General features: G+C 32.8%; 1 protein-coding gene and 1 long non-coding RNA gene across 7 annotated transcripts in view; one reads left to right on the top strand and one right to left on the bottom strand.

Moving 5' to 3' along the window:
* Positions 1–27,838, top strand: part of LOC105210743 (uncharacterized) — a 102,590-nt gene that overhangs the window by 13,995 nt on the left and 60,757 nt on the right. The gene's annotated exons all lie outside the window — the stretch shown is intronic.
* Positions 3,671–27,838, bottom strand: part of LOC128922854 (uncharacterized) — a 65,614-nt gene continuing 41,446 nt past the window's right edge. Inside the window, exons 4-5 of the long non-coding RNA XR_008472051.1 lie at positions 4,296–4,376; positions 3,671–4,218 (exon numbers count right to left, since the gene is read on the bottom strand). This is a non-coding gene — a long non-coding RNA (uncharacterized LOC128922854). The remainder of the gene's footprint in view (positions 4,219–4,295; positions 4,377–27,838) is intronic.

The raw sequence follows: 27,838 nt of genomic DNA, 5'->3' as shown, positions 1-27,838 counted from the left end.
ACAGTTCTTCTGTGGTTTTATCCTGTTGCAGGAACACTCGCATATTAATGGTTAATCATATTTTTCTTTTCACGTACCGCCACAAATACTATGACTTGAGACATTCAATTCATCCGCCGTTGATTTTGGAATAACAGGAAGTATTTGTCGAAAATCGCCAGCTAACAGTGTCATTGCGCAACCAAAGCGACGATTATTATTCCACAGATCTTTCAATGTTCTGTCTAGAGAATTGCACTTATCTCATATTGTTGCCAAAATCAATATTATCTGTTCCGCCGTTGTTGTCAACTTAATTATAATTCTTTTATTATTATCTTTCTAGCAAATGTTCAATATTTGTTTACTTTTTCCCTGTACTTCCACGGATATTTCAATACTAAAAAAAATAAGGAAAGGCTAAGTTTGGGTGCAACAGAGCATTTTATACTCTCGCAATTTATTCCTATAGTTTTATTAAGATATCACATAATTTGACCCATATATTCGGCATAAAATCCAATAGAATAACGAAAATCATCATATATAGTATATAATACAACTCTAACAAATAATTTCGATCAAATTAGTTATCACAAAAACGGTACTCACGGACTTTTTTTTAGATCATTAAAAGAGAAATAATTCTTTCATACATAACTTTTGTGTATCTTGAACCGCTTTCGCAGCGTAACGAACGGAAGCCCTTAAAGATAAATAATTTCCCCCGTTTTTACACATTTACCACTGTTTCTTCGCTCTATCGTTATTGGTAGCCTATAGCCTTCCTCGATAAATGGACTATCCAACACAAAAAGAATTATTGAATTCGAACCAGTAGTTTCGGAGATTAGCGCGTTCAAACTCTTCAGTTTTATAATATTAGTATAGATATATATATATATATATTTTAGTATATATATAGACATGTATTTTTGTATATATTAACTTTTTAACAATTTCTTTTTTTTTATTTAATAGTTTTTCAAAATATTTTCTAAAATTAAAAAAAAATAATAAAAGTAAAATATTTTTTTTTTTATATAGACATGTATTTTTGCATTTATGAATTTTTTAACATTTTGTTTAGAATTTTTTTTTTCAAAATTGCTTAAAAGATGCAATTAAAAATTTTTTATATATATATTCGATTATGATATAGTGCATTAAATTAATTTATCTTCACTTATGCCTTTTCATGCATATTTTCACTAATTTCTAACAGTAAAACCAGTGCAGCTTATATAACTTTTCGCCTAATTTACATTTGAACGCCTCAATGTGACTAAACGCTCATGTCATAATGCTAATAAATCGATAAACACATTCCAGTTATTTCAAAAATGTTTTACAACATCATTTGTTGTTGTAATTTTGTAAGTTAATAACGAATTTCATAATTTTCCAAAGAAAGAGTAGCGCTAAAAAGAAACAAAACGAAATTTATGCTAATTAGAATGAATTTAAAATTTGAATTTAACACGCTTTTCACATACGCTCATATATGTACATAAATCATTAAGGTTTTAGTCAGATTGAGCAACAATTATTTAATACAACACAAAACCAGCTTTGTTCAAAGAGAAGCGGATTTGAAGAAAGAAGAAAAAAATTATAAAAATTAGAGAAAAAAATTAAAATTAAAGAAAAAAGTAGCGTTGAAATTAAATAATAATAAAAACGGACAAACCAATTAAATTCAAACACGAAAGAGCAGCCAAAAATAATGGCTCTCATATATGTATGTGTGTATGTGTTTGTATAGACATCAATATACCAAAAATATGCTAATAATATTCACTAATGAAGCGATGATCGCATAGAGAAGAGTAATAACAACAACAAAATAGTCATATTAGTCAATATTTACAAGCGCGCACAAGCTTAGCGGGTAAAACAAAGCTCACTGGAACGCTTGAAATTGAGAAGAAAGCCAAGTGAGCTGCACGTTCCGTGTGTTAAGTGATACACAACAATAACAACAAACAAAACTTGTTTCACATTTTAGCTAGTAGCGAATAAATTTGATGTTGTCTTAAAGTGAGTTTATTATAAAAATATTTTTTTTTTAATTTTTCTAATTAAATATTTTTTAATTTTTTTAAATTTTTTTCTACATTTTAATATTTATTTTTAATTTTTGCTTTTCAAATTAAAAAAAAATATATTTAAATTTTATATATTTTTTATCCTTTTTTAATTTTTTAGAATTATATTTTTCAACTTTTTATACTTTTATAAATATTTGCTTTTTAAATAAAAAAAAAAAAATTAAAAATAATTTATCTTAATATATAAAAACCACGTGTCACGTTGTTTGTTTTCGATGGACTCCTAAACTACTGAACCGATTTTAATGAAATTTTTAACACTGTGTGCAGTTTGGTCCAACTTGAAAGATAGGATAGTTTATAACACTCCTTATAGTCGCATTATTTATTTATTGCAAATTATTTGTTTATTATTAGCCACCAGTTGGTGGCGCTACATTTCTTTATAAATTTTCATGGATTTAGGCTGTCATAACAAAAGCTGCCACTTGCTAAAAACATTAAATGAAAATGCGTTGTTTGAAGTTTATATTATTTGGATGTGAGTACATTCATTTGAATATTTGTACGTTAGTTTGTGGTTTGTCTTAGTTTTCTAGCGCTTTTGGATACATATTTATGCATTTGTATATTCATTTATACGTGTGTGTGTATATATGTGTGTTTTTTTCATAAAAATATTTCATTTTCAATATATGTTCGATTGTGTGTGTAGATAAAATTTGTCATTACGTGTATACTTTTTCTGTAGTTGGCTTTGTATATTTTTACATTACCGCAAGTGTTTGAATATATTTACGATTGTATGTATATTTTCTCATTTGTTGGTTTGTGGGTGCATATCATAATTGGCTTTTGAAAATTTTTACATTGCGGCAGGTGTTTGTTTATATACGTGTAGTTGATTGTATTTTTTGAAATTTGAATTAGTTTTTGTGGAAAAAAATTTGTTTGAGCAAGTGTTTTTTGTGTGACGTAATTTGTTTCGTTATTATGGTTGGCGATCCTGTTGAAAATCGATCAATAAAAATCACACAGCAGGACAATACTCTCAGCATTATTTCAGATCTACATCGCTCATTTGACACACTTTAATATCCTCTAATATTTTGACAAGGACAGGACGAATATCATATAATTATATGAATTTTAATACAAACTATACATTTTATAACTATATTCATAGATAATAATTTAAATGTATTAAAAAATAAAAAATATATATATATAAATATATGTATATATGTAAATAAATTATTCACAGCAAAGCGTGCCCGGGTTTACTAGTATTTTATATTTCTTTTATTTTTTTTCTTAAATTTTTAGATTTTTTTTTAGTTTTTAAATATTTTATTATTTAATTTTGCTTTTTAAATAAAAAAAGAACCTGTAAATTTAAAACAATTGTTTCTATAATTTTTTAGAATTATTTTTTCAGCTTTTAAATATTTTATTTTTAACTTTTTGCTTTTTAAATAAAAAAATAAAGTTTTACATTTATTACTTTTTTTTTAACTTTTTTTATTATTTTTAAATTTTTTTTTTTAATTTATTAAGCATTATTATTTTTTTTTAATTTTTATTTTTAAAAATATTTTTGAATAAAGAATTGTCTTCAATTAATTTTTATTTTACCATTTTAAAATTCATATTTAATTTTTCTCCTCTAAAAATTCCTTTTTTAAATCATCTTAATTCCAAATAAAGTTCCAGCGCTGTGTATGAGCACTGAAATTCAATACTTTATTCAAATTGAGAAGAAATCAAATGGCCGCATGTAATCATATATTAGTGGCGGTTTAAATAATATGTTAATTATGAAATGCTGACGTCCCCGCTAAAACGCTGCTTGGTGGCGTGCAAATGTGAAGCAATCGGTGTGCGCTGCTGGGCAACTGCTGGGCTGTCGGCGCGCATGTAGCAGCTGCCAACTGTAGTGAAGATGTTCGTCGTGACGTTGTTAAACTAGTTTTTTGTTTTTATTGTAACTCAGTTCACGTGTGCGATGTTTGGTTGGAAATATTTTCGAAATATGCGAACCCAGAGTGTGTGTTGACTGAAGGAACTGTTTTGCTTGGTAGGAGAAACGCGTTTTATGCAAATCAGCGTGTAAAACAGCGTGTATGTTTGAATGTAGCAGAGTGATAGGTCTTCAAACTGTATGGCTGCCGGCTTAGTTGGTGGCCATCTGTTTAGTAAGATTTGCAAAAAGATATCTGTAGTTAAGTTTAATTCAATACATTAAGTTCATTTCTTTCAGTTTACCACTAGATATGCTAAATTCGATACAAGCAATAAATGGATGAACATTTTTGGTTGAAATTGTGATTTTATCGGCGTTTGGTTCTATAAATAAATAAAGAAACAGGTTATATATGTAATCTATAGAAATATTATCATACGCTAATCCATAGGCCGGTCTATATAATAACAAATATACATATATATATCATGCTCTCATTCATTAATATAATACACGAAGCTTATGATATATATAGATCCGACAGTCGGATCTACGGAATCAGAACGAATCAGAAATTTTTCCGGCCGATTTCGATAGCATTCTTCAAAATAATTCATACTTATTGAATTGCAACAACAACAACAATTATTACCATTCTTTAATCTTTCAATAGAAAGGTTAAAGATTATAATAAAATATTTGTCAGAATACTCTCTAACGGCTTTCTAGAGGGTTTGCCTCGTTTCAGTTCCAGCAAATTATAAGATTATACAAAACGAAAGATGGCTCGAATAGACTGGATGTTTTAAAAGATATAAAGTTAGCCAATAATGTGAGATGTTTCGTCGAATTAATTTGTTAGCCAGGTCTAGTCCTGAATTACATCGGAAAGAAGAAGAAATCCATATATTTTATTACTTAAAATGTGATCTATCACACTACGAAATTAATTCAAAAACCAAAGACAGTGGCATTTCTATTACAAAAGTTCCATGTAGAAACTAGCTTTTCTTGTTCTATTTAACTCTTAAACTAATCGGAAGCTAAAAAAACTTCTACCTGGGACCTGGCGAAATATCCTCTAATGTAAAAATAAATTATCCTTATTCTTTGGCATAAAAACCGTGGGTCGGTCTGGGCCGAGAACACAAAACTTCGCCAGTTTGCTCTATCATTATTCATTTGCTAGTTGTACATCCCAAGTGCAGATAGCTCCTTATGACCTTGGTACTTCCGTAGTCCACCCATAGGTCACAAGTCGAAGGATATTTTCCTGGAGCACTGTCTTCCATTCGTATGACATGGCCCAATTGGAACATTTGTTGGATTTTTATGCGCTTAACTATAGCATGTCACCTTAGAGCTCATACAGTTCATGGTTCCACCTTCCCATCTCGGTTTGTCATGGTCCATGCTTCTTTTTTAGGTTTTTACTTTTGATAGGTAAAATGAGGACAGACATGAAATATGTTTAAGAATTAAAATCAAATCAGCTTGACAGATCCTAAGTGAGTCCTAAATATAATATATGATTTCGCGAAGACTATGTGATATTAGTTTTATAGATACATCGTTCGTTCATATTTATGTCCAGCTTCCATAAAACGGTGATTCTCAACAATTATTGTACATGCGAAGGATAAAACGCTCGTCTTCCTCCTGACCTATTCAACAAAACTTTTGTATCGACCTCTTATTTTCTTTTTATATATTTTTATTCATTTTGAATTTCCCTAAACCGAGCTCTTCTGTATTATTAACAAAAGAATGAATACCTCTTAATCCACTGAAATAACCCTACCGCCGAAATCTTACGCCAGCTCTTGCAAAATACAAATCGTCAACGACCTGCCACAACGTGAAAGGTATTATTAAATCCGCGAGAGAGAAAATACAAAAGCGAAATGCGATTGCAAAATATTACGGCGTGATTATGGTGGATAAAGCAGAAGAAGATGAAGAAGCGGAATAAAATCTGCATAACAACGCCACAAAGTGCGACTGTCAACACCTTGGTGATGGCCTTTGGGTAGCTAAACACTTGTTTATGCACACGGTTTGCGGTATAAAAAACAATAACAACAACTACAACTATTTTTCTATGCAAGCTTTAGCTATGCAAATCAGCAAACTTAAATTCAATACAAACTCGACGCGCAATTCAATAATTTCACTTTCAAGCCAAGTGAACGACGAACGCTGAACGTTGGTAGACGCTTGGCGACTTGTTCGGTGGACGACTGTACGGCTGTACGGCTGATGGCTTTCTTTTTTCCAAATACACTCAAATTGAGCGATGGCGAAAATGACTTTTACCGCAAGGCCTTAACATTGGACATTGTTACATTTTCTGATCAAATTGAAAGACAGCACAACAACAATGAAAATAATAAAAAATAACAACAAGTGCAATAAAAGAAATGTAAAGCAACAATAACAAAAACAAAAATTACATTTGAATGAAAGTGAAATGTCTTATGGGCAACATTTTGTAGTCGGCGCCTGTCATTGAAGCGCAAATGTCAACGCCAGCGGTAAGCACATGTGCTAATATGCTCGTCAAGTGTTCGCCGATGCGCGTAGACACAATTGTCGCTCATACAAATATACATACACACCTGAGTTTATTTGTAATTGAAGAAGTTTATTGTCAAGCGAGCGCTCCACAAATATTTGTTTGTGTTTGTCTAATAATATGAGTTTCTAAAGTAATAAAAAGTGGTAATAAAATCATATTAACATCTCACAGATGTCTTGGAAGTAGCAAAAGTGTGTGCAGAGGAAAACCTAAAAATTACTATTTTTATTATTACTTCAATTTGTTTGTTATAGTTGTTTCATAGTTGTAGGTTATGTACATATTTTTTGTAGTTTTATTTTTAATTTTACTGGCGGCTTGTTTGCCGAAACGTGACTTTGAAATATTAAGTAAACATCACTCTTACTTTTTTGTCGAGGGTTCCCAGAAGTTGAAATTCTAAAACTTAATCTTAGTGAATTATTATTAGGTCTACAACTTTGCTTCCGCCGTTTTTTGTAAATTTAATGCTTTTTTTACTTAGGACAGCCTCACCGTACGTATCCGAAAGCCTTCGATTAGCCTCAGCCGCACTTTTCTTGGAATTAAAAAAGAAAAGCAAAATTTCCCGCAAATGTCGAGAATTCGGCTCAAAAAGTGACATTTTCAGTTGGGAATAAGTTTGGGATGCAAAAATATCTCTACAAATATTTTGTTGGGTTAATGTTGATACAAATGTCCAAGATCGATATAAAAAAAATCGATTAAATCGGCCAGTGTTTGACCCTGGAGACATCTATTGGAAAACGACGGAAGCAAAGTTGTAGAATGTAGATATATTTCGAAGACTAATTCGACCAACGACGAAGGAATGAGGCAGGTTTAACATAGAGAAACTACACTTGACCCAATTGGGCCATTTCTTTTAAAATGCGGCAACAAATCGATCTCCACTATACCGTTTGTTTATACTGTGGCCGTTTTTATTTTCACCAAGCAGAGATTGAAGGCCACACATTTTGAATCCCAGAAAATGGTGTCCCTTATCTTTCTGACCGATAGGACAGGCTTGGCCATCTTTGAAGCAGGTTCGCTGGGTAAAGTCCACTGTTTCGACTCTATCTGGAACTCTCTACTGATCCGGTGTGAAAAAAGCACGACATTCAGCGAACTGCTAGCTTTCTCACGCGCCTTTTTGAGATGCACAGTCTCATTTGCCTACAGTCAATTGTCCGGACCAACAATTGAGGTCTGCCAATACAAAATCTGGTGCGGCGCTGCTCATCAACAACCTACATGCAACAACCTTGAAACTCGTGAAACCATTTCTTTTACTGTCGACATCGAAGTAGAAAAGTTATCGTGCATAACAACCACTCACTCTTTGATTTCACTGCACGATTTCCCTAAAAAAAAAAAAAGGATTATCGAACGATATTGCTATTTCTTAGTTTTCTTCCTAGACATGCCCACTGCCACACGGCTCAAAGGAAAGCACTTACTGCGATTCGGAACTGTCTCCTAGAATGTACTATACTATAGACAATTAATCTGGCGATATTAGTGTCATCTATCGGTAGGGCTTAGTACTTATTGGGCCACTGAAATTGGATATTGGAAAAAATTATAATTTGCATTAAAAATAGGAGGATGTTTAGTTTTCATCGCTTAGACATTTGAATGAATTTCATTCGGAATGAAATCTACATTGGAGACTTAATATAAATTTATCTCTTAAAACGCTCTTAGTTAGATGCTGAATTGAATTTCTGTCCTCTCATTTATTTAACCTTGTGTGTAGACCTTTTACTACAGGAATTACAGACATATTTTCAAGGAGTTGTTATTGCCTGCAGAAGGCCAACAATGATACAGAAAGCTTTTCTGATAATTGGAAATTGAAATGGCGGTTATGCGAACTGTAGTTACTGAGTGTTTAATAAATTTTTCTAAAAATGCAATGAAATTTTAATTTTCATATAAGGGATAATGTGCTCTCCAGTGTAACAGTAAAAATTCTTCACAATTAGAGCTTTAAAATGTATTTGCAAATTCTAAATATTATACCAGCCAGGTCTTACTACTTTAAACTACAATCAACGATAGCTCAAAATTATTTAAAAAAATATTACTTATTATTTTCATATTTGCACAGCGTTGCAATTTGAATTTTCCAAAAATGGCGCTGCAAAAACATTTAGCACGTGCCTTGACGCCGCAAAACACAAGTAACTGTACACTTTCACCAACACGCCATATGCAAATAGGCAAATCACTTTTCATAACAACGAAATAAAATTAATCAAAATTGCAAATAAATTCGTCTGCGAACATAGACGACGACGGACGCTCAAAGCCCTGCTGACACGGCGCGTACAAAGACTGCAAAAATTTCCGCACAAAGAAATGCATTTCGCGGTGATTTATGCGCTAGGTGCATCAGGCGTATATATAGATAAGAAAGCAATAAGTGGCAATAACAACAACTGTTAACTAGTTGCAGGCACGCGGCAAAATGCTCAAAGCCAAAGCAGAGCGATAATGCGAGCGCGCTGAATTTAGGTGAGCCGCCATGAGCGAATGACGAGTGGCCAGACCAGGTGGCGCTGTTGCTGCTAACGGTATATAAGTGTGTAGTTTTTTCATTTTTCATTTATAATTTACATTTTAATATGGCTGAACAACAATAACAACAACTACAACAGTACCGATAATGCGTTCAATAGCTGTGGCAATATAAGCAGGAAGCTTTGCGCCGGCGCAGAAATGAAAGTGCCAAGCAACTCAAATATTACTTTTCAATCAGCCGTAATTATATGTAGTAGCAAGAAAATAAGTAAGAAATAGAAACAAAAAAATGGCATTTCCAATACTTGCGTCTATATAAAATATGTTGCTGTTGTTGCTTGCGCGCCTGCAGTCATGCACAGCAGGTGCTATGTATTTATTATGTGCTAGTTATGTGCCACTTATGTAAGTTAGTCAACTGTGCTTGCTTGTATGTGTGTGTGTGTTTACAAGCGCGCGCCTAAAGTGTAGCAAGCATGCAACATGCAGAAAGTCGCCTGAAACATAGCAAACTTGTTATGCCACCATAAGCAGCAAAACTAAAGCTAAAAGCAAAAGCTCAAACATATATGTATTTGTATATATAACGGTATGTGCGCAAAAATAAATATTATGTTGCCGGGAAATTGCCTCAATGGCATTTTCGCTGACTCTTTTTCTTCTTTGCTTGACTGTCTGGGTGCTTGCTTGCTTGTTGTTGTTGTTATTTACAACAACTTTTTCACTTTTCTTTTGCTTTAGCTTGCTTTTCCTGCTTCGATAGGCTTTTCGCTTGACTTTTTCGCCAACTTTTTTCTTCAATTTTATGCCAAACCAGGCCGCTTTGCTCCAGATAAAATGTTACTCATACGCTCCGTTGACCGCAAGGCAGCACATGCAACCCAAACCAACATACAACACATATAAATATATATATTTATACATTTCATATTCCACTTGCTTTGCCTGGCGCTTGTGGCTTGCGGCTGCGCGCTGATAACACCACCGCCTCGCTGCAGGTGCAACGTCGCTTCGCATGCTTCGTCGCTTGGCATATACTAAATATGTACTAATTTCATTCATATTAACATTTCATACATTTTAGCGCAAATTTCCGTAGTTTCTCCGCGCCATGTATGGCAGAGAGACCGCGCCGCGCGGGTGGTGTGAAAATTGCAATACAATTTATTGTTTTGAAATTATTAGCGCGCTGCAGACAGTTGCGCGCAATATTTCGTGCAAATTTCTCAAATGTGAAATTTATACGCTGCTACTTCCGTTTGCTACGCATTAACGTGCTATTAAATATGTATTATTGTGTGGCATGCAACATAATGTTTACTAAAAAATTGATCTTATCAGTATTTTAGTGGAATGTGCATAATTTTTTGTAATAACTTTCGGATTTTATGCATGAGCTTTTCAAAATTTTTTGAAGAAAAAAAGATTTTTTGGTTGAAATTTTAAAAATTTGAAGTCTTAGTAATAATAAAATACTACTTTTGCTACTTCTTCTTGACAGAACCTTGTAAAAGAGATTCAACTGCTAAAATTTCACAATTTCGGTGCAAGCATCCAGCATCTTCAAAATGTTATTTATAGCATATAGCAATATACAGCCTTAAATCCTATTGCTGCTTCTGTATTAGCCTAACATAACTTCTTCTTCTTCTTGACTGGCGTAGACACCGCTTACGCGGTTATAGCCGAGTCCAAAACAGCGCGCCACGTATCCCTCCTTCTGGCAGTTTGGCGCCAATTGGTTATACCAAGCGAAGCCAGGTCCCTCTCCACCTGGTCCTTCCATCGGAGTGGAGGTCTCCCTCTTCCTCGGCTTCCACCAGCGGGTACTGCATCGAATACTTTCAGAGCTGGAGCACTTTCATCCATTCGAACAACATAACGCTCACCTAATATTAAAGCATTTTACTTTGAGAGTAATCCTTAACCAGATATCTAAATGGGTTCATTACGATAGCACAAATTTCACTAACTTGAGTACGATACAGCTTACAGTTGTGTACTTAACGAACTGCTGACAGCTTTTAAATTTCTAGGCATACATACCTATAAATTCACACGTACTTTATTTCAAGGCATGAGCTGACTGGAATGAACTTTAAGATCTTCTGTTCTTTCTGGTTCCAAAACTAAGTCTCCGATCAGACTTTGGAGCCGTGAATATTGCCAGATGAGATAAAGGGTTTGGGATAGTAATGAAATTCTTTATTTCTGTGAAAGTACATATGGAAATCGATTTCTTTTGTATGGCCACAACCGGCACGCCTGCAGAAGTCAGTTTCGATATTCGTACGAAGTTCACCAATCGCCGTTGGCTTGTTGGTATAGACCATAGACTTAACGCAGTACCACAGGAAATAGTCTAACTGCGTCAAATCGTACAACCGATGCGCCCAATTGACTGGGCCAATTAGTGAGATAACAGGTTCAACACACTTGGTGTTCAGTAAATCGATTGTGGCATTCGCTGTGTGGCTAGTGGTGCCGTCCTGTTAGAACCACATATTGTCCGAGTCCATATCATACAATTCGGTCCAAAAATATTCGGATATCATTGAGCGGTAGCGATTTCCATTCACAGTAACATGTCGGTCTTGATCATCATGAAAGAAGTACGACCCAATCACGCCGCCGGCCCATAAACACAACCAAACCGTAATTTTTTCGGAATGCAATGGTGACACGTATGGATTGCTGACTGATCAACAACGCATATTTTACTTATTGACGAATCTATTCAGCCAGAATGAGCGTCATCGTTACGTAGGACGTAGCGCCCTTAAAATAAGTTGTTCAGTCTTTTAGAAAAATATTTTCTCAAATAAAAGAGACATACCAAGCGAGTACATCACCATATTATTTGCAAAGCCACCTCTCTCTCCATTGTAAAAACCACCATGTCTGTTATAAAACTAGCATATAAACTAGCTGTAAATCATCGTTTTACCGTAAATTTCGCAAAATACCTGCAACCATGATGAAAAGCCAAAAGCAATGACAGCAAACAAGTGCCGATCGACACCAAAATCGAGCCGGTATTGCATTTCACAACTTTGAATAATTCATATATTCGGCACGCAGCAACAAAAAAAAGCATACAACAAAAACAACAACAACGAAATATCATCTTCCTGCAGTCATCTTCAACAGCAAAACTGTTGACCGCCGAATGATGTTGTTGCTGTTTGTTGTTTTTATTGTTGTTGTTGCTGTTGCTGATAATGTTGTCGTTAGTTAGTCGGCCACACAATGGCAATGGCGAAGAGCTGTGCAAAAGACCACATCAAAAATCATATTTACGGTAGAGAAGCGCATAAATAGTTGCTACTACAAGTACATACAAGTTGACTTTGATGGCATTGTTATTGTTTTTGTTGTTTTACATGTGTACATAGCGTATGACATGCACGGCATGAAGGTAGTACCAGAGTTTTCTTACACGAAGATGCCTACAAACTTATGTATGTTCTTATGTACTTTTAAGCTATCAACGCTTATATCCACCTTGCGTGTCACTTGGCAACTTTATAAACACTTCATACTTCACATACACATATACATATACACATACAAGCGCATATGCCAGTGAATGCCTGTAAAAGCTTTGACTAAACTTGTTTGGGTCGCGCATGCGCAGAAATGCGCCATTGTCCATTTAAAGCTAGCGCTAGCATAGACTAAGCGCTAATATGTTTCAATATAAAATACATAAATATATACATACATACATACATACATCATATATGTAGATATATAAACTTGCATATGAGCCTGTTTACGCTGCTGAACTTCCCAAATGCATTCCTTTGGCCATGCGCAGCATCAAACTCGTTGTTGTTGTTATTGCCGTTGCCCAATTTAACTGTTTCTTGATTATTTTTGCCGCTGCTGTTTGGCCGGTTTTACTTACTTGTCTGGTCAGCATCTAATTTGTTCGATTAATTAAACAAAAAATGTGTGTAAGTTGGTCAGCAGGTTTGTGTTGCCATGTGTTATTGTAGTTTAATAACGTCAATGAAATTATTATGACGATAAACATTTTAACTAAATGTCAACAACAACAAGAAAAAATTGTGTTTTTGGTAATTTTTTAGACACTTTTATGGCTGCTGCAACGCAATGCTTCTTAAAGCTGTTGATTTCTGAAAAAAATTTGAGTTTCAAGTTTTTATTCTAAAAATTGTTTTAGTCAATATTAGTTTATGAATATTAGTAAATTGGTACGTTTTGCATTCAACAAAATTTTTAAAATTAAAAAAAAGCACCATTAACATATACGAGTACATACGATTCTAACCTCAAACCATGCTATATCAATTGCCCAATTGTAATTTTCCTTAAATTTTTGTATAATTCATCTTGAGAATTTCAGAAATATATGCTAAATAAATGAAAAAATGAATAGTGAAACAAAAAGTCGGTTGAAATTAATTTTTTTAGAGTTTTTAAACTTTGCCTTCACCATCTGATCGCCATTTGCAATGGTAAAGAAGTATTTTTTTGAATCATTTTCAATTTTTTCGAATAATTCATCTATATTATCAAGGTAGATTTTTGACTCCGAATCATTTTGCAACCGAAAGTGTTAGATTAATATTAAGTCATAAGATCGATACCGTGATAGTTCTAAAAGACAGAGTCCTCTTTAGAAATAAGTAAAGGCTTCGAACATAACCCAAAAAATTCTGAAAACTCCATGAAACACAACGTAAACAAATCCATATTACACTCTTAAGAGGATCATATTTAGAAACGAACAGAGTGTGGATTACTATTCTGTAGTAAATTCATATTCAGAAATTTCAGTTGTAATTAATTATCCATCCTAAATGGGTATATAGAGGCCATGTCTTAGAACTACTCATTGTGAACTTTCTTATATCTACTAAGATTTCACTCAAATAAATGGAATATATTGATCCAGATGATTAGGATCAGTGGAAATCTTAAATAGAGGTGAAGAGGTAGGGTATTCTGTAAGAAGTGAGTCTAGAGAGAATCCTCAAAGCAACGTAAGATTTCTGGGGAATTTGGGGTTCCTATTAGAAAATACTTTATTCCAGAGATTTAATATAACATGTGTTCCAAAACACCACTCACTAAGTCCATTGCGTTCTAGCGATCTTTTTTGGTTCTCTTCCTCTTCTTGAATACTTTTATCATCATAACTCAACACCACAAATTTCGCTTTCATCAAAATCCCCATCTGTACTACTATTCTTACTCACACCACAAATTCCACTTTCAGTTTTCTTTTATATGAACTAATAATAGCTTACCGTTAACGTAATGAGAGCAGAAACCAGTAGCCGCACTCGTTCAACAGACTTACAACAAAAACAACAGGTTTCTTCTACTTTTTGCTGCATTAACTTTTGTCTTCAATGGCCAAGCCGGCAACGCCTGTTTTCGCTTGGAGAGTTGGTAAATGCTAGTTGCAGATACTAATGGACAGAATATGCAAGCAAACGCATACAGTTATATATTTTTGCATGTATGTGTGTGTGCATACTACGCAATTAATTACATATGTATATGTATAATATATAAGAGTGTGTGTGTGTTTGTTGGCTTTTAATTTCTGGTCTTTCTATACACCAATTAAACTGCCTTCTTCTTTTGTTTTATATTTTCCACGATACTTTTTTTAATTTGTATTATTTCTATGTATTTATACGCTGGTGGTGTTATTGTTGTTGTTGTTGGTGTTAGTTTCGTGTCGTAAATTCGCTTTTATTTTCAGTTTTCTTTTATAGTCCACATTTTACACATATTACTGCAGATATTAGGTGTACAAGTCAGAAGACACTACAAATCTACAAATTATAGCTGCAAATATACAAATATATGTTTCTATGTACATGATTTCGGTTTTTATAAGGTGTTTATGTATATGGAGGTTTTTATGTGTCATTGCTTTTTTTTATTATTTGTTTTGTGCGTGCATCTGCTTGGCCTAAATACAAACTATTTGACCATCAATCGTCATTGTCGACGGCTGCTATCACCATGCCATCAGAAAGCACCAACTTCACAGTCATCTTCATCGTCATCAGTAGTTGTGCATCATTGACGAGTCGTTATTCAGCAATAAAATAAAAATATTACTAATATTATAATAATAAGGGGAGGGGCAGAAATATTGGCATTTGAGTTCAAGCTTGTTATGAAAATGTCATCACAACGTTGATATGCGTATTTTATTTAGATGTTTTGACTCTTTTTATGAAAATATGTTTTAATACAATTCATTAGCTGAAAAAATAAAAAATAAATCCCCAAGTTTCAGGATCCCTATTTTTCGGGATCGGTCTTTAAATAATATGTACTGCATTTTGCTGGATGGCAGTATAAACTTGATGTTGTGGGATTAGATTTTCGGGGTCCCGTATTTTCGGGACTGTTTAATTTTTTTTGCTATTATTGTTTTAATTTATTCTTTAAGAGATACATCCGGTTGCTTTTGAACTTATATTATACATTTTCCAGATTTAACATTTCTTCACTTAGTAACTGTAGCGTCAATTCTATACAATCGACTTACTTTGTAAAATTTGTAACTATCTTGTGTTGATAAAGAACTTTTTACAGTATATAAAGATGCTCTTTGTTCAAATTAGTAATATTTATGCTGATATCTCGATATGTTTCGAAGAGTTTTTGGTTTAGTGTTTTAAGAGGTTACAACTATAGGATAAAAATATGGTACCAAATTCTGATATGACGATATGCATATAAAAGGAGCATATGTATAAGGGCTAATATAACTAAGAAACCGTATTTATTAGTTTCAAGAACTCTACGTAGTTTATACCTTTTTCCATTCTTTAGTCTTCTCAGTATATGAAAACTTTGATTTCGTTGGTTGTGGGCCGACCACTGGGTCTTACAATGCACTTTTAATAAATAAGACGGTAAATACTGATAAGTCTATCAGTGTTAAATTACATACGTACTTTGTATTAGGATTTCTACAAAGTTTTCGGAACCAAATGAAATAGTTCTCTCTGTTCTGTATTTAAATTCTGGTCGAATGAATTCTTTGATACAAAATTTTCTGATTGTTTCTTTATATTTTGAATGAGGATTTGTTTGCGATATTAAGGGGTAAGGTTTGTTTCGTCGAAAAAATACCATTTTCATGAGTGTTTTAGAAAAAATTACTGCTGTAGGTTTATTTTACTTATTATTATATGAAAGTACAACATTTGAAGGATATTTAAAAAAAATTTTATCGAAAAATACCGAGGAATAACGGATTTATCGTCGATCTCTGCAGGCACCTCGAAAAAAAACGTTTTTGTGCGGTGACCAGCCTACAGCATCACTGGATCATCCGAACCCAAAAAATCAAAATGCTTTCTTTAGTTTATTAGTTTATCTTTCAATTGACGTCGAGTTTTTTTTAATCATTCAATTTTTAAATTTTTGGTACCATTTTCAAGCAAAAATGACGATTTTAGACGAAAAAATCGACCTATTTGTTATTGTAAAATTGTTAGTAATTAAAATTTTTGGAAAACGACGTCATTCGAAAGCTATATGTATGTAGAATATTTGTTCAAAATTTCAAAACGATCGATGCAGTAGTTTTTTCTGCAGATTGGTCACCGACTTTAAAAATGACATATTTGGGAAAATCGATTCAAAGTGCACTCAGCGCAGGTAGCTGAAGGTACCGTTATTAAACCTACTGTAACTTCGTTAGTTTTTCTCCGAATGACCTAAAATTTTAACACAATATTCTTGAGATGTTGATGGTTCAGAAAAAAATAATGAAAAAAGTTGTAAAAAAAGGGGGGGTCCTTAAACAAAGTAACTAATCGGGGTACTGGAAGTTGAGCATAAATACCTAGATTAGGGGGCTTAAGAAAGCCCACTTTTTCACTATGAAACAGGTCGCTCCTTAGATCTGTTCTGTATTTAAATTCTAATCGAAAAGTGAAAGGTTTGAAATTATTTGTGCCTTTTAGGTTTAAAATCAAGGTAATTATTTATTGTCAATCAAGAAACCTTTTATATTGGAATGTGGTGAATCAAACAAACTGGTATAACCCATATATTGATTGGCATGATCTGATACAGAAGCCATAGAAACTCTCTTGAGTTAGATTCAGCTGGACAAGTGTTTTTCCTTCTCAGAAATAGATTTGAAATCTTTGGGTTTATATTGATCAGTTGAATGGTACAATATTCAAGTTCTATTAATAACTCTGTTATTAGCAGTGTTGTTGAGGTAGGTAGCAAATTGTGCACATGTGCTCAAACTCAAATATTTACATAATATTTTTTTAAATTTTTTTATTACTTATATTTTATTTATTTATTTTTAGTTGATTTTACATGTGTATTTATATCAAGCGTCGCACTCTAAATTTGTTTCACATGCCAAAATAAAATAAACAAAAATATTAACATATGCTCCACATAAAAATATTCGCGCCTACAGCACTTCATTTACATATGCATAATTTTATAATTTCACACACATAATTTTCGAGGGGCGTGTAAATAAATAAATTGCTACAACACACTCACTTGTTAGCAAAATAAATTCCAAGATAACAATTTTGGCAAAACAAATCAAAGCAAAGCAAAGCGAAGTGCGTCCAAGTAAAATGTTACGGTTAAAACAAAAAAGTGTGAAGCTCCGAAGCCGAATACTTTGCATGCACAAATTATTATGTTTAATAACAAACATTTGAGAGGCATTTAAACCAGTGTATTTTATACATAAATATTTTTTTTCACCTTTTGCGTCCATTTACTTTTGCTCCCATTTCGCATTTTACATGTGAATTTGCTCGCATTTTTATTATCTCACATTTAATGATACACACACCGAGGCTTTGTTGGTCACCACTTCATTTGTCGTGTTTACTTTTAACTTTTTACACTCATTTTGCTTTTCATTTTATTTTATTTTTTTTCTCTCTCCCTCTTTCTTGAAATTCCCCTTTAAATGACCATGGCTAACGCGATAATTGCGCGCCAGTTGGTTCCCATTTACTGACCCGCACTCGTCTCACATGCATATCTTTCACCTGTCCGCTTTGTCCGCAGCGCTGATGTAATACCCCCTTTTCGAATGGAAATGTGCAGTTTTTATGCCCAAATTAAGCGTTTTAAAACCTTACAAGTCATCGTAAAATTGTCACTAACTGTTAATCTCGTTTATTGCAAATGTAAGTGTTGTAATTAGTACAAGCGCTGTGACAATAAACAAATGCTGCGAAATGTGTCATTTCTTTGAACCTATTAACCGTTTATGAATGTGTCCCATTTGCATAGTGAAATGTTAATTATGGTGGAATGATGACTGCATATTACCGTTAATTCAGTGTCGACTACTTTAAATTAACTGATTGTTGCAGACGAATTGTGTATTCTGCATTTACACTATTATTTCGATTCAGAGATAGTTGGTAACCAAATCTCAGGAGGTTATTGGTTCTGTTTAAGATACATCTGTATAAGATGAGAGTTAAAAGGTTATGCTCAGATTAGTATTTCAGACTATTTAAAGAAACTAAGTATTTCAAGATATTATGAAAGAAAGAAAGAATTGTGAGAATACCGTAGACAAAATTGTTCCAACAAAAAGACCCACTAGTTATAAGTCACCTCAAAGCGAAAGTTTTTTTGATGTTATTTTTGGTTTAACCTGTTTTTGTATCAATCCAGTAACTTTCTGAACTGAGCTAAGCTTTAGCCAGTTTATCTAAAACACATAAAGAGCTATAACTACGCCATAAATAAAGTTATGAAAATAAAATTTGGAACATAGGATCGCATTAGGGAGGGGCCCATAATTTTTTTTGGAAAAGTGGGCGTGACCCCGCCCCCAAATAGGTTTTTTGTATATATCTTGCAAATCAATATATAAACCAAACTTTCTTTTTAGCCGTTTCCTTATACAGTCCAAAAATGAAAGAAATCGGATAATAACCCCGCCCACCTCCCATACAAAGGTTAGATTGAAAATGACTAAAAGTGCGTTAACTCACTAACGAGAACCGTCAGAAACCAAATTTTACATAAGAAATGGCAGAAGGAAGCTGCACTGAGATTTTTTTACAAAATGGAAAATGGGCGTGGCGTCTCCCACTTATAGGTCAAAAACCATATCTCAAGAACTATTCGACCGATTTCAATGAAACTCGGTATATAATATGTTCTTGACACCCTGATGACATGGTGATGGTGGAATATGGGCGAAATAGGTTCACAACTACGCCTACTTTCCATATAACTCAATTTTGAATCCTTCTGATTCGTTCACTTTATAATGTATACATAAGGAACCGATAAAGATAACGAAATAAAACTTTACACAAATACTGTATTTGAGCTGTGACATCACTTGTGGAAAAATTGTCAAAATCGAACCATGACAGGCCACTGATATCAAACATGAAGAGCTATGTGCCTAAGGGTAATTTTTCACCGAAAATATAGGTAAATCTCTAAATAAATTGCGAGAGTATAAAATGTTCGGTTGCACCCGAACTTAGCCTTTCCTTACTTGTTTTATACAATAACATATAAAAATGATATATACTCTCTAATAAAAATGTCTGACGGTTGGACAGGACTGAATTAAATCTAGTTTCTGTGAATTCATTTAAACAAAATTTTAATTTCAAAATAGCGTTCGGTTTATAGATCTCATTCAGTTAAAGCTGCTAAAATAAAGGATAGGGGTTTCAATAGGATAGCTACAAAAGTAGACCGATAGGGACATCAAACGACACCATATTCTTTCCCGCTCTTTTGACATTTCTCTTCATGAATGTTTGCCATTTCAACATGGAAAGATATGCGACCCGACAACGAGTCGAAATTATTAAAAAAATTTACCGAAATTCAGAGTCAGTGGCCTCAACTTTAAGAGCGCTATATCCAATTTATGATTAGGCTCATTTCTGGCTGAATAGCTTCGTCAATAAGTAAAATATGCATTATTTGTCAGGCAGCAATCCACACATACTCCATTGCGGCAGAATCGGCCGATTTGTGCTTGAAAACCGTCGAAAATTGGGTTCAGCGTCTGGACTTCTGCAAGCATGCCGTGGTGGCCATGCAAATGAAATCGAGTTCCATACATAATGGCATCGAATGTATTTTCATAGGAATGCAAAATTGCATTGATATCCCAAAAGAAAAACCCTTTATAATAACAAGTAAGGAAAGGCTAAGTTCGGGTGCAACCGAACATTTTATACTCTCGCAATTTATTGAAGAAATTTAACCAATACATATATGCGGAATAAAGCTCACCGTATTTTTGAAAAACCTACAATGAGGTATATGGAAATGTTATGACCCGATTTTAATAATTTTTGGAACAGAGACACACTATTAGAAGAAAACAATTTCCTCTGAATTAAATTGAGATATCTGAGAGATTTACCCATGTTTTCGGTTAAAATTTATCCTTAGGTGCTGAGTTCAACATGTTCGATATATGGGGCCTCGAAAAGTTATGGTCCGTTTTCGATAATTTTTTCACAAGTGAATCCAGAGATGATATGCACTAATTGTGTAAAGTTTTATTCCGTTATCTTCATTATGTTTACATTATAAAGTGAAGGAATAAAATGGATTTCAAAATTGAGTTATAAGGAAAGTAGTAGTGTTATCAGGGTGTCATGAAAATATTATATACCGAATTTCATTCGAATCGGTCGAGTAGTTCCTGAGATATGGTTTTTGACCCATAAGTGGGCGATGCCACGCCTATTTTCCATTTTGTAAAAAAATCTAAGTACAGCTCCCTGCTGATGTGTTGCTGATACCCCAACTAAAAAGTGAATGATTCTATAGTTTACTGCTGTCATATACAATATAACATTGCACAACTTTAGGTTTATATTTATTTAAAGTATGACTAATTTTTATTTATTTTTTCTTTTCAGGTAATAACTTAAAATCTTAATATATTTACTAAATTCCTTGAGTTGGATATGGTACGTAATTGTTGCCTATAACTAAATACTTAATTATATAAAATATATAAAAATAACATTTAATTATTTTTCCCTTATATATAACCTTATCAACACACCTAAAGCAACTTTGATCTAATAGAAACCTCACCTAAGTCATTCAACTTTTCCAAGCGCGAACTCGATGCCATTAGATAAACGTGAAAATGTTTTTCAAACGCTTTGCACGTGAGGCACTGAAGCGCGCACCCACATAAAATTCAGCTTATAAAAAATGCAAATTTAAAGAATTTTTACACAAGAAAACAAAAAAATAAATGAAAACAATAAAAACCAAAATGCTGAAGGTTGAAGGCGCTTTACGGCATTTCTGAGACAGCGTGTGGCCAAGTGTTGTGATCCTCATAAATATCATAACTCAGTGGCAAACAGTACTATATTTTACGCGAATGTGTACACTTAGATATATACATATATATTTTAGATGATACTGAATACTGTTCACATACATATACATATATATGTACAACTTTGTCAGCTAGAAATCTAAGTACATTATTGTTCTTGTACTTGTTTAGAACGGAAATAGTTGTTTAAGGTTATCGACTTGATGGTTTGAGGCTTAACTCACATAGAAATCTACATATATAAGTGTATATACACAAACATAAATATTTATATATATTATATATATATAAGCCTGGTATGGTGTAGGTGCGCTTGGGCGCCATTCTGCTTGTGGAGGAGTGTTCTCTTCGCGCTGTTTCTTTAATTTATTAGCGCTCAACGCACATAAAATATGACGTTACCGCTGTCTAGTATGCTTACATGCCTTAGTTCAGAATTTTGGTTTTTGATTTCTATTTTTATTCTATTTAGTTTCACTTGCGTCTACTTATTGTTGTTGTGGTTTTCAAATTTACCGCCATTTTTTCGCACTAAGGTTCTAACTGACTGCTTGTATAAACAGAAGCCTTTTGTATTTGTTGTATTTCATTGTTTTCAAGCGCCACTTTCGCACTGGGTCAGGTTTAATGTCCATTAATGGCAATGGCATCGGGTCTTTGGCATAGTTGTAGTTATATTCTGCCGGTAGCTGTCATTCTTAATTCAATTTTGTTGTTGTTCTTGTTATTTTTTGGAAAACCATTTGGCAGTGAAATCTTGTAGTTACACATGTGTGTTGGAAGTTAAAGGTTCTGAGTGAGTTATTGAGCATTGAAATTTTGAGGTTTCGCGGTTAACAAGCACAGAGGTTATTATTGCATGTGGAGAACAGACGTTTGTTGTATATATACAAATCTCACTTTATTGGAAATAAGTAAGAATATTTTTAGAAAAAAAACAAAGAAATCAGAAAAAATTATATTAATATAACCTTAGGCCATATAGAAAACTCAAAAAAATTTTAATAATTACAATAAATTCTCGACAAATCTTCTTAGAAAAATATAAAAAAAAATGTTTCAAAAAATTATTCGCTTATTATCATAATTTTCAATTTTGAAACTAATTTTTTTCTGTTTTAATTAAGATCTTTTCGGTATTAATTTGTATTTTGTTTGTTAACCTTTTGAATATAATCGAAAATCATCTATTTGTTGTAGTTGTTAAGAATATTATTGTTGTTATTGGAGCAGTAAATATAACCAAATATGTAATGAAATTGCCGTTCCATTCTTAGAAACTTCACTTTCTTGAGAACGGATTGGAAGAACTCTCTCTACAGACTCTACACATTATATGACTCAATAAGAGTAACCCACTCACAAAAACTAACTAATGCTGATTTCTAAACTGTCTTCAGATAACGTATGACCGATGTAATGATCTAAGAAATATCCCTAATTATCTTTCAAATTCTCTCATATCTGAAAAGAAATACCAAAAAATTAAACAAAATATTGGTTTTCCTATAGTCACCAAACTGCTGACTATCCGCAGTCCTGCAAAAGTACTTAACGCAATCTGAACTGACCTATTCGTTGTCAAGAATATGATACATCTGATTCATTAAAGCCCAAGTGCTACTGTTCCTTCTTTGTAAAACATGATATAGGGTTCTCAGATGAAATTATTGAAGACAATAAAACTTTTATTATATCCTGACCTCAATAAATACTTAAAAGATAAATTACCTTAACAAACTTATCAGAAAGTGATGTCATATAGGGAACCGAGCTCTAATTAAGCTAACATCTCTTTCAGGGACGACAATGTGAGTGATAATAATAAAAAAAACTGTTTATAAAACTCACTATCATAAAAGGATAAAGTTATGTCAATGGAACTAAACCTGTAATAATTCTTACCAGAGCTATGATCAATTTAGACAGTCCACCTTTAATACCGACGAGACATGATTTGAATGTTACCACAGCTTAAATATGGATTTGTAGTGCAGTTTTAAATTCAAGAAAATTATCGATAAGTCTAATTTGAGAATAGAGACTTTGGATAGCACTTTAACCACAAAATCTGAGGATATATATTTCAAAAACAGATCTTAATCTCGAATTTGTTGTTAAACTAAACAAATGAAAATATTATCGTAGATCGATAAAAATCGATCAATATTTATAAATATCTATAAATATCGACAATTTTTACCCACACTAATTTGATTAACATTTTACGAAAAAATAATTGTAAAATGCTTAATTGAATAAATCAATACAGTTTTTTAACAAATTCATTAAATTTTTTATATAATTAAGACACTATAATTAATTCTTGTGATATAAGCTTCAAATAAAAGCTTCTTATAACTAAATTTTTTGACATTACCATTTAATTAATGGCATAAGTTTTATTTGTTGGCATTCGGCAATGCTTTTGAGTGGGTTGTACAGTACACAATTCTTAATGAAGCCTGGCAATAAATAATGTCAAGTGGGTGTTGCACGTAGCAACACTGTATGAATGCATTTTTCAATGCTTTTTAAATCGAATTATGACAGCGATGCGCCCACATATGTACTATATGTCAAAATTTTTTTAAATAATTAAAAAAAAACATAAAAGTTTTTAATTTGATAAATTACAGTCAAACATATTGAAAAATTATAGCAAGCGTCAAATAAAGAATGACTGAAAAGGTCTTCTTTATGAAAACAATGTAGCCATGCTGTATATAGGAAGTTCTTTAGTTCAAAGGCAAAGTTGCAGACAGCTTCATTGTTGAATGAATGCAAAACACGCCCTAAAATTGGAATATTTTTTTGTATATATGTATATATACAGATTTGTATATATATATAGACTTATATTTTTTTATGAAAGCAACTCTGTCATATGAAGGCAAAATATTTGAATTAGTGGTGTGATGTTAAAAAATATACAAATTTTAAATAAAAAATATATAAACAGAAATTAAAAATATAATAAAAAACATTTTTAAAATGTCAATAACCCGTTATTTGCCTACAGTTGCAAATTTAGGTTAAAATACCGTTCAAAGAGCGCTTCATAGCCTTTGACGACTTTTGCAGCACTTGTTGCCTCTGTTAATGTTGTTGTCAATATTTTATTATTATTGTTTTTGTAAAGCTGCGCCTGCTTGACATTTCTGTAACCAACAAAGGCATTCTTTCGAGACACTTAAAAACTTTTGTGCTATTTCGGCTGCAGGCATAAAAGCCAAGCCAAAGAAAAGGCGTTGAAAAATGCGAAATTCCAAAGCGCCAAAGAAGGAGTGCAAATTTGCATATTAAAAAAAAAAATAAAATAAAATATTATAACGGCACAACTGTAATGACTGAAAATTGCATGAAATACTTTAACTGAAACATGTTTATATGCAACTCTGCGCCATTTTATGCGCTTGTCTAAATAAAATGTCAAAAATATCAAAATAATTATACAACTGACAGCTGTATGCTATGACTGCTGACTGCTGACAAATGACGCAGTAAATTAGTTTATAGTTTATAGTGCGAGCGTATAATGCGTAGCGGTAACGGTATGATAGTTGACCGTGAACCTGCTTTTGTTTCACAAATTTTATCGCCTCTTCGTATTAGTGCACTCACTGTTTCTTTATTATGTCAGTTGGTGGCTATTTTTTCACGCTTTAAAACAAGCGTTATGCTTTTAACTGTTTTTGTTGTTGCTGTTGTTTTTTATTTCCTGCAGCTAATTTTACCGAATTTATTGTGAGAATCTTTTTCGTATAATATATTGCGCACATATTTATTACACGGATTATCTAAACTTAATTGTGACAGTAAGTGATGTGGCACTGTGGTACAAAAATGTAAAATATCGTCGTGAATTTTGCTAAAATTTATTTAAATAAAAAAAGTATTTTATGAAAAACCAAATAGTTAGTAATAACTGCTGTTGCACACTGGTATGCAAATGAAAACTTTTGGCATACATTTTATTAGAATTGTTTTTAATTAAATTTTTTTTTTAAATATTCTTCTCAATTTTGATAAATTTTTTGAAATTTAATATACCATTTTTTGCACATCTTGTCCCACTGTATGTTGCACTAATTTTTTTTCTTATAATTTCCGAATAAAATGTTTTCAACTTCATTACAATTTTGTATAAATATTTTTTATAGCACACATATTTTAAACCCTATATTTGTAGCAACGAAAGCAAGTTGCCATAAATGTCTTGTTCATTGCAATTCATAACAAAATATTATATTTTATGTAGCGCAAATTGCAAATAACTCTGAGCAAAGCAAAAAATAATTTGTATAATAATAACATAAAGCAACGAATATATGTGGACTCGGCGGCTGCTTTGGTGGCTGTGGTGCTTGGTGAATGCATTCGAAATGGCTCAGTTGGAGGTCAAATCGAAGACAATACAAGGCCGGCGTGCGCGCAAACGCATTGATATGTGGGAAACTTTTACTAATTCTTCAATTCTTATAGATTTATAGCTTGTGGTACGCTGAAAAAAGCTTAACTTATTCCTCCACTTGGCATAATTAGAGCGATTACTAAAAACTGTATTTATTATTGAAAAGAAAAAGAGCCACAGCAACAACAACAAGTGATAATTAAGAATTTGCCGCATTTAAAATGTACATACGTTAATAATGACTGCGGTGTTCCCAGCGAATGGTTGCTGAAGATTTGCAGTGATATATGTGAGAATAAGCTACAAAAGCAAAGATTTTTCAATGAAATAAATAATGATGAGTGTCCTAAATTGGAGCAGACAAGTGAAACTGTACCAAAAATTTACAAGCTGTAGACATAAATGAGAAATATGACGGTACCACAGCTGAGAGTCAAACCCAAACAGTTGAGTTTACGTCGTGAAGCGGTAGAACCAATAACTCGAAATGGTATTGAGAAACCGAAGTTAATATCCACTCGAGATATCAGCAGATCCGAGATCCTTAACCATTCCCAGTAATTTCAAGATCTCTCAAGAAATCACAGATCTCTTCTATAAAGAAAATGAGCTGTATGAGCTGGTTGAGCTGGGATTGTTCTCAAAGAAGAAACCAAAGTTAATATTCACTCGTGAAATCAACAGCTCAGAGTTCTTAGCCATTACCAATCAGTTTATGATTCCTCAAGGAATCACAGATCTCAACTATAAAGGAAATTAGCTGGTTGGTTCAAATAAAATCGTGCTGTTGGGAATGTTCTCAAAGAAACATTTATGGACAAGCCATCCAGTTTTTTGTAAGGTTTCTTATAACAAAAAAGAGAAAAACGAAAGGAGAACTGTTATTATTTTCTGGATGCATTGAAAACTTACTACTAATAAAGCTACAGTACCACCGAGTACGCTCCTAATATTGATGTAGGAGTTACTGTTCCTGTTTGGAAACTTGGAGATTTCAAAGATATCTTCTGCATATTAAGGGAATAGTTTAAAATATCAATCGATAAGACCAAAAACTAACAAAAAATATAGTTTTAGTGAGGTGTAATCCCGATTCGTTTAAGAACTATGAGACTAAGAACAGATCCTTTTCGTCTACAAGAAATTTGTGTTGTTATAGATCACTGTTCCCAGAAAATGATTTTAGTTAGTTTATCTATGTAAAGAGTACATATGTAGGTTTCAGGTTGTTCTTTCAAATAATTTTCTGATAAGTTCATATAGGAAGTTCATCATACAGAGTATATGTACATATGTTATGAAGTAAGTGATTCATCAGCTTTCGTTGGATCAGATTGTCTTCTGACAATGAAGACTTAAACGACTAAGGAAAAGACAAAATTATTCAAAGTCATCAAATGTAAAAAATATAATGTTCTTCTATAATGTATATGTTTTTTGTAAGTCTTTGTACAAGTGCAGGCAGATACATACTATAAGTAGTAAACTTGGGTACTTGGACCCAGCTAAATAGTACAACAAAAGTAATCACACTTCAAAAAATAATAAAACAACACTAAAATTTCAAACAAAAAGGAAAAGTGTGCTGATACAAGTGAAACGACAAAACGGTAAATGCAATTAAACTACTACAACAACAAAACTAACACTACAACAATAAAAAAACAACAATAAAATTAACAACAACAACAAATTGGTAAACTACAAATATGACAGCTGAAGAGGTAGCAAAAAAACTCAAGCGGTGTTGGTAAGCAACTAAAAACATTAGACAATAACAACAACAAATACACACTTGTAAGTACAATAAACAACCAAAAAGTACAAACTTTCAACAACATAAATGCACATACGAGTATGTACGCTTGTAAACAAACACGTATGTAGGTATGTATGTAGCCGTATGCAAGCAAATATTTATGCCGCAATTCAACAACCTCAATTCAGCTGGGGACGCACCTCAACACCCCAACCGAGGCGGCTTTGACGA

This window comes from Zeugodacus cucurbitae, chromosome 6 (assembly GCF_028554725.1).
Source record: "Zeugodacus cucurbitae isolate PBARC_wt_2022May chromosome 6, idZeuCucr1.2, whole genome shotgun sequence".
Lineage (NCBI taxonomy): Eukaryota > Metazoa > Arthropoda > Insecta > Diptera > Tephritidae > Zeugodacus > Zeugodacus cucurbitae.
The sequence above is the reverse complement of the archived record's forward strand: the minus strand, read 5'-3'. Positions and strand labels throughout refer to the sequence as shown.